At 45.0% G+C, this 11,036-nt stretch overlaps 1 pseudogene; it reads right to left on the bottom strand.

Annotated features, from left to right (window-relative positions):
• Positions 1–2,171: 2,171 nt before the first annotated feature.
• Positions 2,172–2,324, bottom strand: LOC125995196 (uncharacterized; annotated as a pseudogene).
• Between the last annotated feature and the right edge of the window lie 8,712 nt (positions 2,325–11,036).

Here is an 11,036-nt window from a genome sequence, read left to right as displayed (position 1 = left end):
ATTATATTTAAAAATATATTACACAAAAATATATCTATTATAGAAAAGGAGTGAAGAAACATTGGTGAGCAACTCATCAAGTGCATGAGCACTGAAGCCTGATATTTGCTACACCCTTCCCCGAAAGTACAACGAACTAAATGTGTGAGCACGGCAGCCAGGTGGGTACACTTCCCAGGTTGTGACATAAACAATATCAGCATGGGAGGAGAGAATGGTAGAGGAAATAATAAATAACAGCAAAATAAATATATGACACAAACTATGCAGTAATTTTTCAGACAGCACACAAAATAAATCATTTGGCCAGAAAGAGATAGTTCAATGGGCAAAGCATAGTTCTCTGATCAAGGCAGGGAGTGTACCTTACACTCAAAAGGTGAGATTAGCCACTGAGCATCACTGGATATGGCCCAAAAGCCAAAACAACTAATTTATTTCTCAGCCTTTTATAAGCCAACCTGGGTTCAATTATCAATGTCACACATGGTCCCTGGAACTCTACCAGGCATAATTCCTGAGCCATTATTAAACCCTCAGAATCCCAGGTGTGGTCCAAAATCAAGACCAAAAATAAAAAGGATTATCTCTTTTGTCTTTCAGACAATTCCATTAGACACACCATTATATTTTATAGTTAGTTACCAAGATGCAAAAAGACAAAGTTAACCTGTCCAGAATTACAGTCTATAGCAAAGTACTTTCTGGCATTTTATTATCCTGAAGTTTTAAGATGTCACTTGTCAAAATCAAGTCCTCTGAAACTAAATACATAGGAGTTGCAATAGAAGAATTTAATTTTCCATAATGTTCATATACATATACTTCATATTCTGAAGTATAAGTAAATCTACGAAGTACTGCACTGGAGGGCAAGTTTGCCAAAGTGAAACATGGGCAGTGTTTCTGAAGCAACTCATGATCTAGAAGTTAAAGTTCCAAATTCCAGTTCACTGATTAACTTAGAATTTTCTTTCTCTCTTCTTCCCCTCTCCCCCAGTCATTCTCAGAGCCATTTGCCATCTTCCCAACTACACCATTTTCCTCCCCAGACTCAAAGATATAAGAAATACAAAAGACCTAGAACTTGCTAAAGATGCTGGTCATATAAAAAACTAAACAAAGATCACTGATAATTAGTATAATTACTCTGAGGGAGAGTTAGACTTTTACTGAAAGACTATTCCAGGTAGAATTTAGAGGTAAGAGGCTAATTCCCTCTATGGCAATTTCATTTTAAAAATGAGAAGCATTCTTGTATTTTAAAGCATCCACTTTAACCCGGTCCACATATGTAATATTTAGCCAGCAAAAAGTTGAAGTGTTTGTTCTACAGAGGTGCAAGAAAAATCATGTAATAATATAACATAGTATAGTGGACCTGAAAGGAATCTTAATCTATAAATTTCACAAATGTACTTTCAAATTTGATTTGACCATTGGTGACTCTCACTTAAATGTGGTTTCATTAACACAAATTGAAGTGCCATGGGTTAAAGGCAGAAGAAAGTATACAAAACAAAAAAGTCAACTTTCTTAGCTCTCAAGCCAATGCATTATCCCTTCACCAAGCCTTGTTTGTAAACTAATAATTCATAGAAATGAACACATTTAGGCCCGGAGAGATAGCACAGCGGCATTTGCCTTGCAAGCAGCCGATCCAGGACCTAAGGTGGTTGGTTCGAATCCCGGTGTCCCATATGGTGTCCCCCCCCCCCCCCGTGCCTGTCGGGAGCTATTTCTGAGCAGATAGCCAGGAGTAACTCTTGAGCACAGCTGGGTATGGCCCAAAAACCAAAAAAAAAAAAAAAAATGAACACATTTGCCTAAAATCCCAAGAATCAAATTTATAGTCTAGTTTCAATTCCTTTACTAATTATCTATTTGGGCAATTAACCCCACCCCCAGAACCATATAAGGTCTTCTGAGAAGCACCAACAGTGATCCCTGAGCACAGGTCCAAGAGTAAGCCCTGAGATAGATGAGTGTTGAAAAAATAAAAAAATAATAAAAAGTAATAAAAAAAAGAAGTGCTTAGTTGCTTAGTGACAAAGCAAGAAACTAGGAATTCAACCCCTGGCAGTGCACAGGACTTACACCTGGCTCTGTGCTCAGGGACCATTGATGTCCCATGATCAAACCAATCCAAGAGTAAGACATCCTTTGTTTTTTTTAATTGTCCTCAGATCGAGGACATATTAAACTGATACGATATAACCTAATAAAATATTAAACTGATAAGATATAAACTGATACTAAATAAGATAGTAAACTGGTAAGAACAGATACTATACATGATCTTAGCTAAAAAGTTAAGAAGCAATCTTTTTTTTCCTTGGATTTTGGGTCACACCCGGCAGCGCTCAGTGGTTGCTCCTGGCTTTGCACTCAGAAATTGCTCCTGGCAGACTCGGGGGACCATATGGGATGCTGGGGATAAAACCCCGGTCCGTCTGCCACATGCAAGGCAAACACCTTACCACTGTGCAAATGATCCCTTTTTTTTAAATAAATTATTTAATTGAATCCCCAAGAGATACACAATTACAAAGTTGTGCATGATTTTCAGTCATAAATGTACAATTCCCTTCACCAATGCAGTTCCCACTACCAATGTTCCCAGTTTCTCTCCCCCTCCCCCGACTGCCTCTATAACATTTAACATCTATATTTTTCTTCTCTCTCTGTCTCTCTCTCTCCCGCCCTCCCTTACACCTTCACTCCCCACTTTCCTCTCTTCATCCCCTTTTTCTTTCTTTTAGACACTGTGGTTTGCAATATTGGAGAAATGTATTCCTAAGGAACAAAAGCTATGACTGGAAACACAAGAGATTTTTCTTTTAAGTTTTCATCTCCTCACAACTGAGCTGTTGACAGCAGTATAGTAATATATTCATTTAGCATTTCAAAATAGTTACAGGTGGGGCCAGAGAGATAGCATGGAGGTAGAGCATTTGCCTTGCATGTAGAAGGACGGTGGTTGGAATCCTGGCATCCCACATGGTCCCCTGAGCTTGCCAGGAGTGATTTCTGAGCGTAGAGCCAGGAGTAACCCCTGAGCACTGCCGGGTTTGACCACCCCCCAAAAAAAAAAAAATAGTTACAGACAGAAAAGGGAGTAGAATCAGAGGAGTATGTTACTTATAGAGCTCCCACAGTCAGATTATCATAAACATACAGAATCAATAAGGATTCAATGCAGTAAAGACTGAAAGAGAATTTACTTCATCAATTTGGTAGAAAAAGGAATCCCATTCAAGGCCAAATTCCTCCCTTGCCTTGTTTCCATTCAATAAAGTTCCTGTCAATGATTAATTGAAATTAATTGAAAATTGGGGCCGGCAAGGTAAGGGGCGCTAGAGGTAAGGTGTCTGCCTTGCAAGCGCTAGCCAAGGAAGGACCCCGGTTCGATTCCCCGGCGTCCCATATGGTCCTCCCAACCCAGGGGTTTCTGAGCGCTTAGCCAGGAGTAACCCCTGAGCATCAAACGGGTGTGGCCCGAAAAAAAAAAAAAGAAAATTAATCAAATGCTTCCTTTTGCTTACCTACTATTCAGTTTTGTTTTGTTTTGTTTTTTTGATTTTTGGTTTTTGGGTCACACCTGGCAGCGCTCAGGGGTTACTCCTGACTCTATGCTCAGAAATTGCTCCTGGCAGGCTCAGGGGACCATATGGGATGCCTGGATTCGAACTGGCCCTAATTGTTTCATTTAAAAACAAGAAAAGATTCTATAAAAATATTTGTTATATGCGGTCAGAGAGATAGCATGGAGGTAAAGCATTTGCCTTGCATGCAGAAGGATGGTGGTTTGAATCCAAGCATCCCATATGGTCCCCTGAGCCTGCCAGAAGCAATTTCTGCATGTAGAGACAGGAGGAACCCCTGGGCACTGCCGGGTGTGACCCAAAAAACAAACAAACAAAAAACTTATTTGTTGGGCCCGGAGAGATAGCACAGCGGCATTTGCCTTGCAAGCAGCCGATCCAGGACCAAAGGTGGTTGGTTCGAATCCCGATGTCCCATATGGTCTCCCATGCCTGCCAGGAGCTATTTCTGAACAGCCAGGAGTAACCCCTGAGCACCGCCGGGTGTGACCCAAAAACCAAAAAAAAAAAAAACTTATTTTTTATATATTTTTATCCGGTAAGGGGGAAAGTGGCAAAGAGAAAAAATGTGAACAATCAAGTAGGAGAGAAAAGAAGTAGGGGCTGGGAAGGTGGCGCTAGAGATAAGGTGTCTGTCTTGCAAGCGCTAGCGTAGGACGGACTGTGGTTCGATCCCCCGGAGTCCCTTATGGTCCCCCCAAGCCAGGGGCGATTTCTGAGTGCATAACCAGGAGTAACCCCTGAGCGTCAAACAGGTGTGGCCCAAAAACCAAAAACCAAAAAAAAAAAAAGAAGTAAAAGTAAACATATATGACTGAATATAAACCTAGACTGAAAACTGCACAATACAAACACAGATTGGAAATCTGTCATTTATTTTTTTCACACTGCAAGCTTCCTCATCAAAAAATAAATTGGGTCAGATCTGGAGTAACCCCTGAACACCACCAGATATGACCCAAAAACAAACAAAAAAATGGATTGGAAAGAATAGCAAGGGGTATGGGGGAAGAGGGTACAGAGATAGTCCAACAGAATGAGTGCATGCTTTCCAATCAGCAATTCCCAGAGTTCATCCCCTGTATCACAAGGCCCCTCAAACACCGCCAAGTATGACCAAAAAGCAAAATAGTAACAACAAATGAAGTGGGGTTAGAGGATATATCGAAGAATACATTCTAAAACAAGCCATTCCTAGTGAGAGTTCACACCAGAACTGTAAAATTGCAAAAGACAACAGGAAAGAAAACGGTCTCTTAGGTTGCTGGGACAAGGGAAATTTCTAATAATTATATCTGAGAATAGAAGATTTATTCAAACTTATAGTACTCAGAACAATAAAGAATCTGTAAACTGGGATCGAAGCAATAGCACAGCAGTGAGGCGTTTGCCTTGCATGCGGCTGGCACAGGACAGACCTGGGTTCAATCCCCGGCATTCCATATGGTCCCCCAAGCCAGGAGCAATTTCTGAGCTCAAAGCCAGGAGTAACCCCTGAGTGTCACCAGGTGTGGCGCAAAAAAGAGTCTGTAAACTGCCAATTCAATACCCCAAGTAGGGTATTTAAACCAACATATGTACATATGGCAAATTCAGAGACTATCTCATAGTATTGTGAGATGTGACAATGTTCATAAATTTTCTTTTACTAAAGTGTTTTTCTTTTTTTAACTTTATTGATTGATTGATTGGTTTTTGGGCCACACCTGGCAGTGCTCAAAAGATATTCCTAGCTCTACACTCATAAATCACCCCTGGCAGATTAGGGGTCCATATGAGATGCCAGGAATCGAATTGGGTCACTCCCAGGTCAGCCGCATGCAAGGCAAAACCCCACCGATGTGCTATCTCTCTGGTCCCACTAAACTATTTTTCAATAATTCCACTAAACATTTTGTTGAAACAAGCAATATAAAGTAAACTATTTTGTACCTGCTTGTGGAAAATTGGGAACAATAATGAAGGGAAGGCCACAAATGTTGGTACTGTAACATTGAGTGCCCAAAATAACTGCATTATGAACAACTTTGTAATCCACAGTGTTTAAATAAAGTTATTTTTTTTTTTTGGTTAAAGGGCCACACCCAGTGATGCTCAGGAGTTACTCCTGGCTATGCACTCAGAAACTGCTCCTGGCTAGGGGGACCATATTGGGGGGTGGGGGAGAATGAAACAGAGGTCAGTCCTAGATCAGCCACATGCAAAGCAAACGCCCTACTATTGTGCCACCATTCTAGCTCTAAATAAAGGTTATTTTGTTTTTGTTTTTGTTTTTTTCAGGTTTTTTGAGGGACCATACCCAGTGGTGCTCAGGGTTTACTCCTGGCTCTGTGCTCAGAAATCACTCCTGGCAAGCTTGGGGGACCATTTAGGATGCTGGGGATTGAATCCAGGTAGGCCATGTGCAAGGCAAATGTCGTACGCTCCGTGTTACTGCTCTGATCCTAAATAAAGTTTTGTTTTGTTTTAAATTCAGAATCTAGAGTTTGTAAGCTAGAGCGATAGATCAGAGTGCTGACGTGCATTTCTGTTTGCAGAAAGCCTGGGTTTGATACTCTATATGATATGGTTAGTTCTCTTACCATTGCCAGAAGCAATTCCCAAAAGATGGGAGTTCAGGTGTAGGCCAAAAACAAAAAAAAAAAAAAAAAAAAAAAAAGTTCATAATCAAATTAAAGTTTTGGCTGAATGCTACAATAAAGCTGTGCCATTTCCCAAGATTGCTATACGAAGAAGAATATTGCTATATGAAAATTGCTATACGAAGAAACAATGATACCTAGATTCTTAAACGTTCTGAACTCAAAAAAGCTGAGAAATTTACTTCAGGATTTCTAAAGTTATCAGTACATGATACATATGATTAATTCATCCATATAAATGTCATATTACTAAAGTCTTATTAGTGCACAGGTTAAAGATTAATCTTAACAAAAGGTTTATTCTAATATGAAAACCTCTTCACTAGACTTGCTTTGTTACTGCTCATTAATTTCAATATGTATGTATATATTTATTTTTCATTTAATCCCTACTAGCCTGCATGCCACCTTGAAGTCCTTGTCCAAATCACTTCTATTCCTGGTAGATGGCCCAAAGCAAGCAGTGTTGATATGCTGGTTGGATTAGTGATAGCTTCTTCAAGTCTAGACTGACTGAAACTTGACTTCAAAGCATGATCAAAATAGAGATAATGACCAAAAGATACCCAAAAGCCACAGAGTATCATAAATGTGTGAAAATGACTCAACTTGAGAGCATTAAAACCACTGTCACTACAACCTTTAAGTACATTTTTGCAACTATAAGCACAAATGCATATCTGACTACAATATATTTTGTCTTGTGTATAGCATAAAACTGGATTTTCCCAATCCTGGTTCACCAAGTTTATAATTTAAGAATAATTTCCACAGGACCAGAGGCCTAGCACAGTGGCTACTGCATGCGATTGATTGCCTGTGATTGACCTGGGAGGGAACCGGTTAGACTCACAGCTTCCCATATGGTCCTCAGCCTGCCAGAGGCGATTTCTGTGTGCAGAGCAAGGAGTGATTCCTAAGTGCTGCTGGATGTGGCCCAAAATCCAATCAATCAATCAATAAAGCTTAAATAAAGAATAATTTTCACAATAAAATAAAGAAATAATAAATCAGATAAAATATTAACTAAATTCAGAAAAGTATACCTATATATCTACAACTACAACAACATATACTAACTGTACAATCCTCTAAAATTTGAGCAATGGAATACTACTTTTTTTTTCTAAAGACTTCTGTCAGGGAGGTTTTTACAAGTTAGGAATACTTTCCCATTAGCCTAACGACTTTTAACAATGTCAAAAGCTGACTCAAGAGAAATTGGTTTTTCATTAATGCACACAAAGTTGAATATTTCTGACGACTTATCACCCTCAGGTCATCTGAAATCTGCAAAGGCCAGTACCAGTACCGTAAATGGCAAGTGATATTGCCAAATACCACTTAATAAAAAGGGGGGGGGGGGGAAGCACTGCTGAAACAAGTGGAAGCCTATGTGCTAAAAGTAAAGGAGGGTTTGTTTGTGTTTGTGTTTGTTTAGCTAGAGTGCTAATAATTTGGGCTTCAAAGGCTGGGATGGAAACACCAAATTGACTGCATTTTCATAAAGATCGCCCGAACGGCTGAGCAGCAGGAAACACACAACCACTTCTAATTTCAAGAATTCCCAAAGTACTCGAGGGCTTGCTTGCAGACTCATACGGACAGCTGGGCCAAAAAAAAAAAAAAAAAAAAGATTTCCCTTTTTCCTTTCGCAACCACACCCCTCCAACTACGGCGCAGCCGCCCCCCACCCCTCACCCCAATCCCAGCGGCAGCACATTGAGAAAGAAAAGCAGGGGAATGGGGAAGGGTGCCCGCTTCCCCGAAGAGGCCAGACAGCAGCACCCTGGGCACGAGCCGGCTGGCAGGACCTAAATACACAGAAGCGAGGTGGTGCGGGTGACAGGTTAAGAGCCTCGAGCTACGGGGTGAACGGAGAAGCAAGCAATCGCTCCAATGCATGCATGCGGTCCTGGGTTCGATCCCGAGCATCTCCACCAAAAAAAAAGAGAGAGCGAGAGAGAGAAAAGAACACAGGGGCCGGAGAGATAGCACGGAAGAGGGGGGTTTGCATTGCATTGCATTGCATTGCATTGCATTGCATTGCATTGCATGCAGGACGGTGGTTCGGATCCAGGCATCCCATAGGGTCCCCCCTAGAGCCTGCCAGGAGCGATTTCTGAGCGTGGAGCCAAGAGGAACCCCTGAGTGAGCGCAGGCGGGTGTGACCCCAAAACCAAAAAAAAAAGAACACAATGCAGACTCAGTTCCTCTGCGTCCGGTGAGTAAGTGAGTGAGTGAGTGCGTGACCCACATGAACCCCGAGAAGCCGAACCCGTCAACCTCGTCGCCGAGGAGGCCGCACGGACGCTGTCAGTCTAGATACCTGGCCAAGAAGTCGGCGAGGCCGCCGCTCCGTCGCGCGCGCCACGAAGCGCCCGCGGAGCCGGGCTGCGCGTCTGGGGGCCCGGCCAGGGCGGCGGCGTCTGGGGGTGACGAGTCGGCTGGGAGCGCGGGGGAGAGCGGGTGGTCGCCGGAGCCGCGCCGGCGACTCAGCGCGAAGGTGCTGCGCGGGGCGAGTGGGCCGGGAGCGCCGGGGTCGGGGGCGGAGGCGGCGTCGGAGCCGGCGGCCTCCTCGGGGCCGGGGCCGGGGCCGGAGCCGGGCGCGCGCGGCCGCTCCGAGTCGTCGCTGCTCAGGCTGCTGCTGCTGCTGCTGCCGCGGGACGGGCTGCGTCCGGGCGGGTCGAGGCGGCAGCTCCGCAGGGGGTGCTCGAGGGGCGCGGCCCAGTCGGCGCCAGGCCCCGGGTCCGAGTCCGAGTCGGCAGCCGGCCGGCCGGGCGGCAGGAAGCCCGCGTCGCCGTTGAGCATGCCGGCAGGGAGGCCCGGGGCGGCGGGCGGCGGGCGCGCATCGTGCGGGCTTGGGCAGGAGCAGCGCCCGGGCCGCAGCCGGCCCGCGAGGTAGCGCCGCAGCAGCTGCTCCCCCGGCAGCCCGTCGCCCTCGGGGTCCGAGTCGCCCTCGCCGTCCTCCTCGCCGTCCTCCGCCTCCCCCGGCGGCTCCACCGCGCCCAGCCCGCCCGCCGCCCGGATCGTCGCCGTCGCCGTCGTCATCTGCTTCTGCCCGTCGCGGCCCGCCGGCTCCGAAGGCGTCGGCAGCGACTTGGGCTTCCTCCCCGGGCAGGCGCCGCCATCCTCCGGGGGCCCATTGGCAGCCGCGGGAAGGGACTGAGCGACCGTCCGAGGCGGCGGCGGCGGCGGAGGCGGGAGGCTCAAGGGCCCCGGAATGGCCGGACAGCGAGCGAGCGAGGGAGCGATCGAGGGTCGCGGCAGCCGAAGCCGCCGCCGCCTCCGCCTCAGCCTCAGCCGCACAGTTCCTGGACTCAACCCGCCCACCTGAGGCTGGAGGGAGGGAGGGAGGGACGGAGGGAGGGCACGCGCCTGGGTTCGCGCACGCGCACAAGCCCTCCGGACCGGCCAAGCTGGGAGCTCCAGCGCGTCCTCTCCAACCATAGAGACGAGACGGGACCTAGACAGACCCGCTCCCGCTTCCCGCAACACTCTAGGCTTCCGAATTGGTGGGATTCGCCCTCTGGATGTTGGAGGTGTCTCGGACGCTCTTTCCCGACTAGGCCGGACTGACAGTTCTGTTCTGGCTTGGGTTTGTCTATAGAAGCATCAGTGTTTTTCAATCGTTTTGTGCACAAGGCACACTTTTTTTTTTCATGGAAAAAAAAAGTCACGAGGCATATCACCATTAGAAAATGTTCAATTAAAATGAACTCTGTGCCTATCTTGACTCTCTAGAAAGGGATTCTCTGGAATAGGAAACACAAATTATTTTATAATTACTTTATGATGAAATAATCTAATAATTGGCCTCTTTGTGAGCCCCATGTGCCACATATGACGGATGAAATTGGACTTTTTCCCATGGCACATCAGACAATATCTCACAGGTACACTAGTGTGCCCCAGCATAGTGGTTGAAAAACGCTGCTATAGATCATTTAGCAAAAAAAAAAAAAATTATTTGACATAATTTCTACTAGTAAACTACAGAATATTACAGGTACCCCTTCCCTTTTGTAATCATTCACCTGTAGGCTTTTTAACATTCATCTCAACTCCACGATTGTTTCACTTTTTTTTTTGTTTGTTTGTTTGGTTTTGGGGGGTTACTCCTGGCTCTGTGCTCATAAATCGCTCCTGGCTCAGGGGGACCATATAGGATGCCAGGAATCAAACCTCTGTCTGTACTGGGTCAGCACGTGCAAGGCAAACGCCCTATCTCTATGCTACCACTCCAGCCCTGATTGGCCTACATTTTTTAAGATGTCATTGGCTAATGGCAAACACCCCTTTTGCTATTTCATATTATTGAAAGTGATATTCATAAGCAGCACTGGATTTCATCATATTTCTCTTCAATTTGCCATTAGCACCCAAAGACAGAAGGGAGGTGGAATGAGGGTAGAGCAACGGAAATCATTACAGCACCAGGGAAAACAGATTAGAATGAGTTATGACCATTGTGTGGAAATAAAGAAGTACACAATACAAGACATAATTGATAAGATAAAAGAGGGTGGGGAGCTAGCAACTGCTACAAGACTCTTGAGAATGAAACCAATACAGTTTGAAGAAATGAGTGTTTGGATAAGGAAGTTCGGAATCCTTGATTAAAAGGGGAGATAAAACTGGTAAAAGAAAAGACTGGGCAAAAGCGTAGTCCTTTGAGATGAGATTTATGTTGGAGATGAAGATTGAAGAGTCATCTGAATAATTGCAATATATGAGTCATGAGTGACATCACCCATAAAGAAAGAATGAAGATGTAGGTGGGGCAGAG

The sequence above is a fragment of the Suncus etruscus genome, chromosome 17, assembly GCF_024139225.1.
Source record: "Suncus etruscus isolate mSunEtr1 chromosome 17, mSunEtr1.pri.cur, whole genome shotgun sequence".
NCBI lineage: Eukaryota > Metazoa > Chordata > Mammalia > Eulipotyphla > Soricidae > Suncus > Suncus etruscus.
This window is presented reverse-complemented; position numbering and strand designations above follow the sequence as displayed.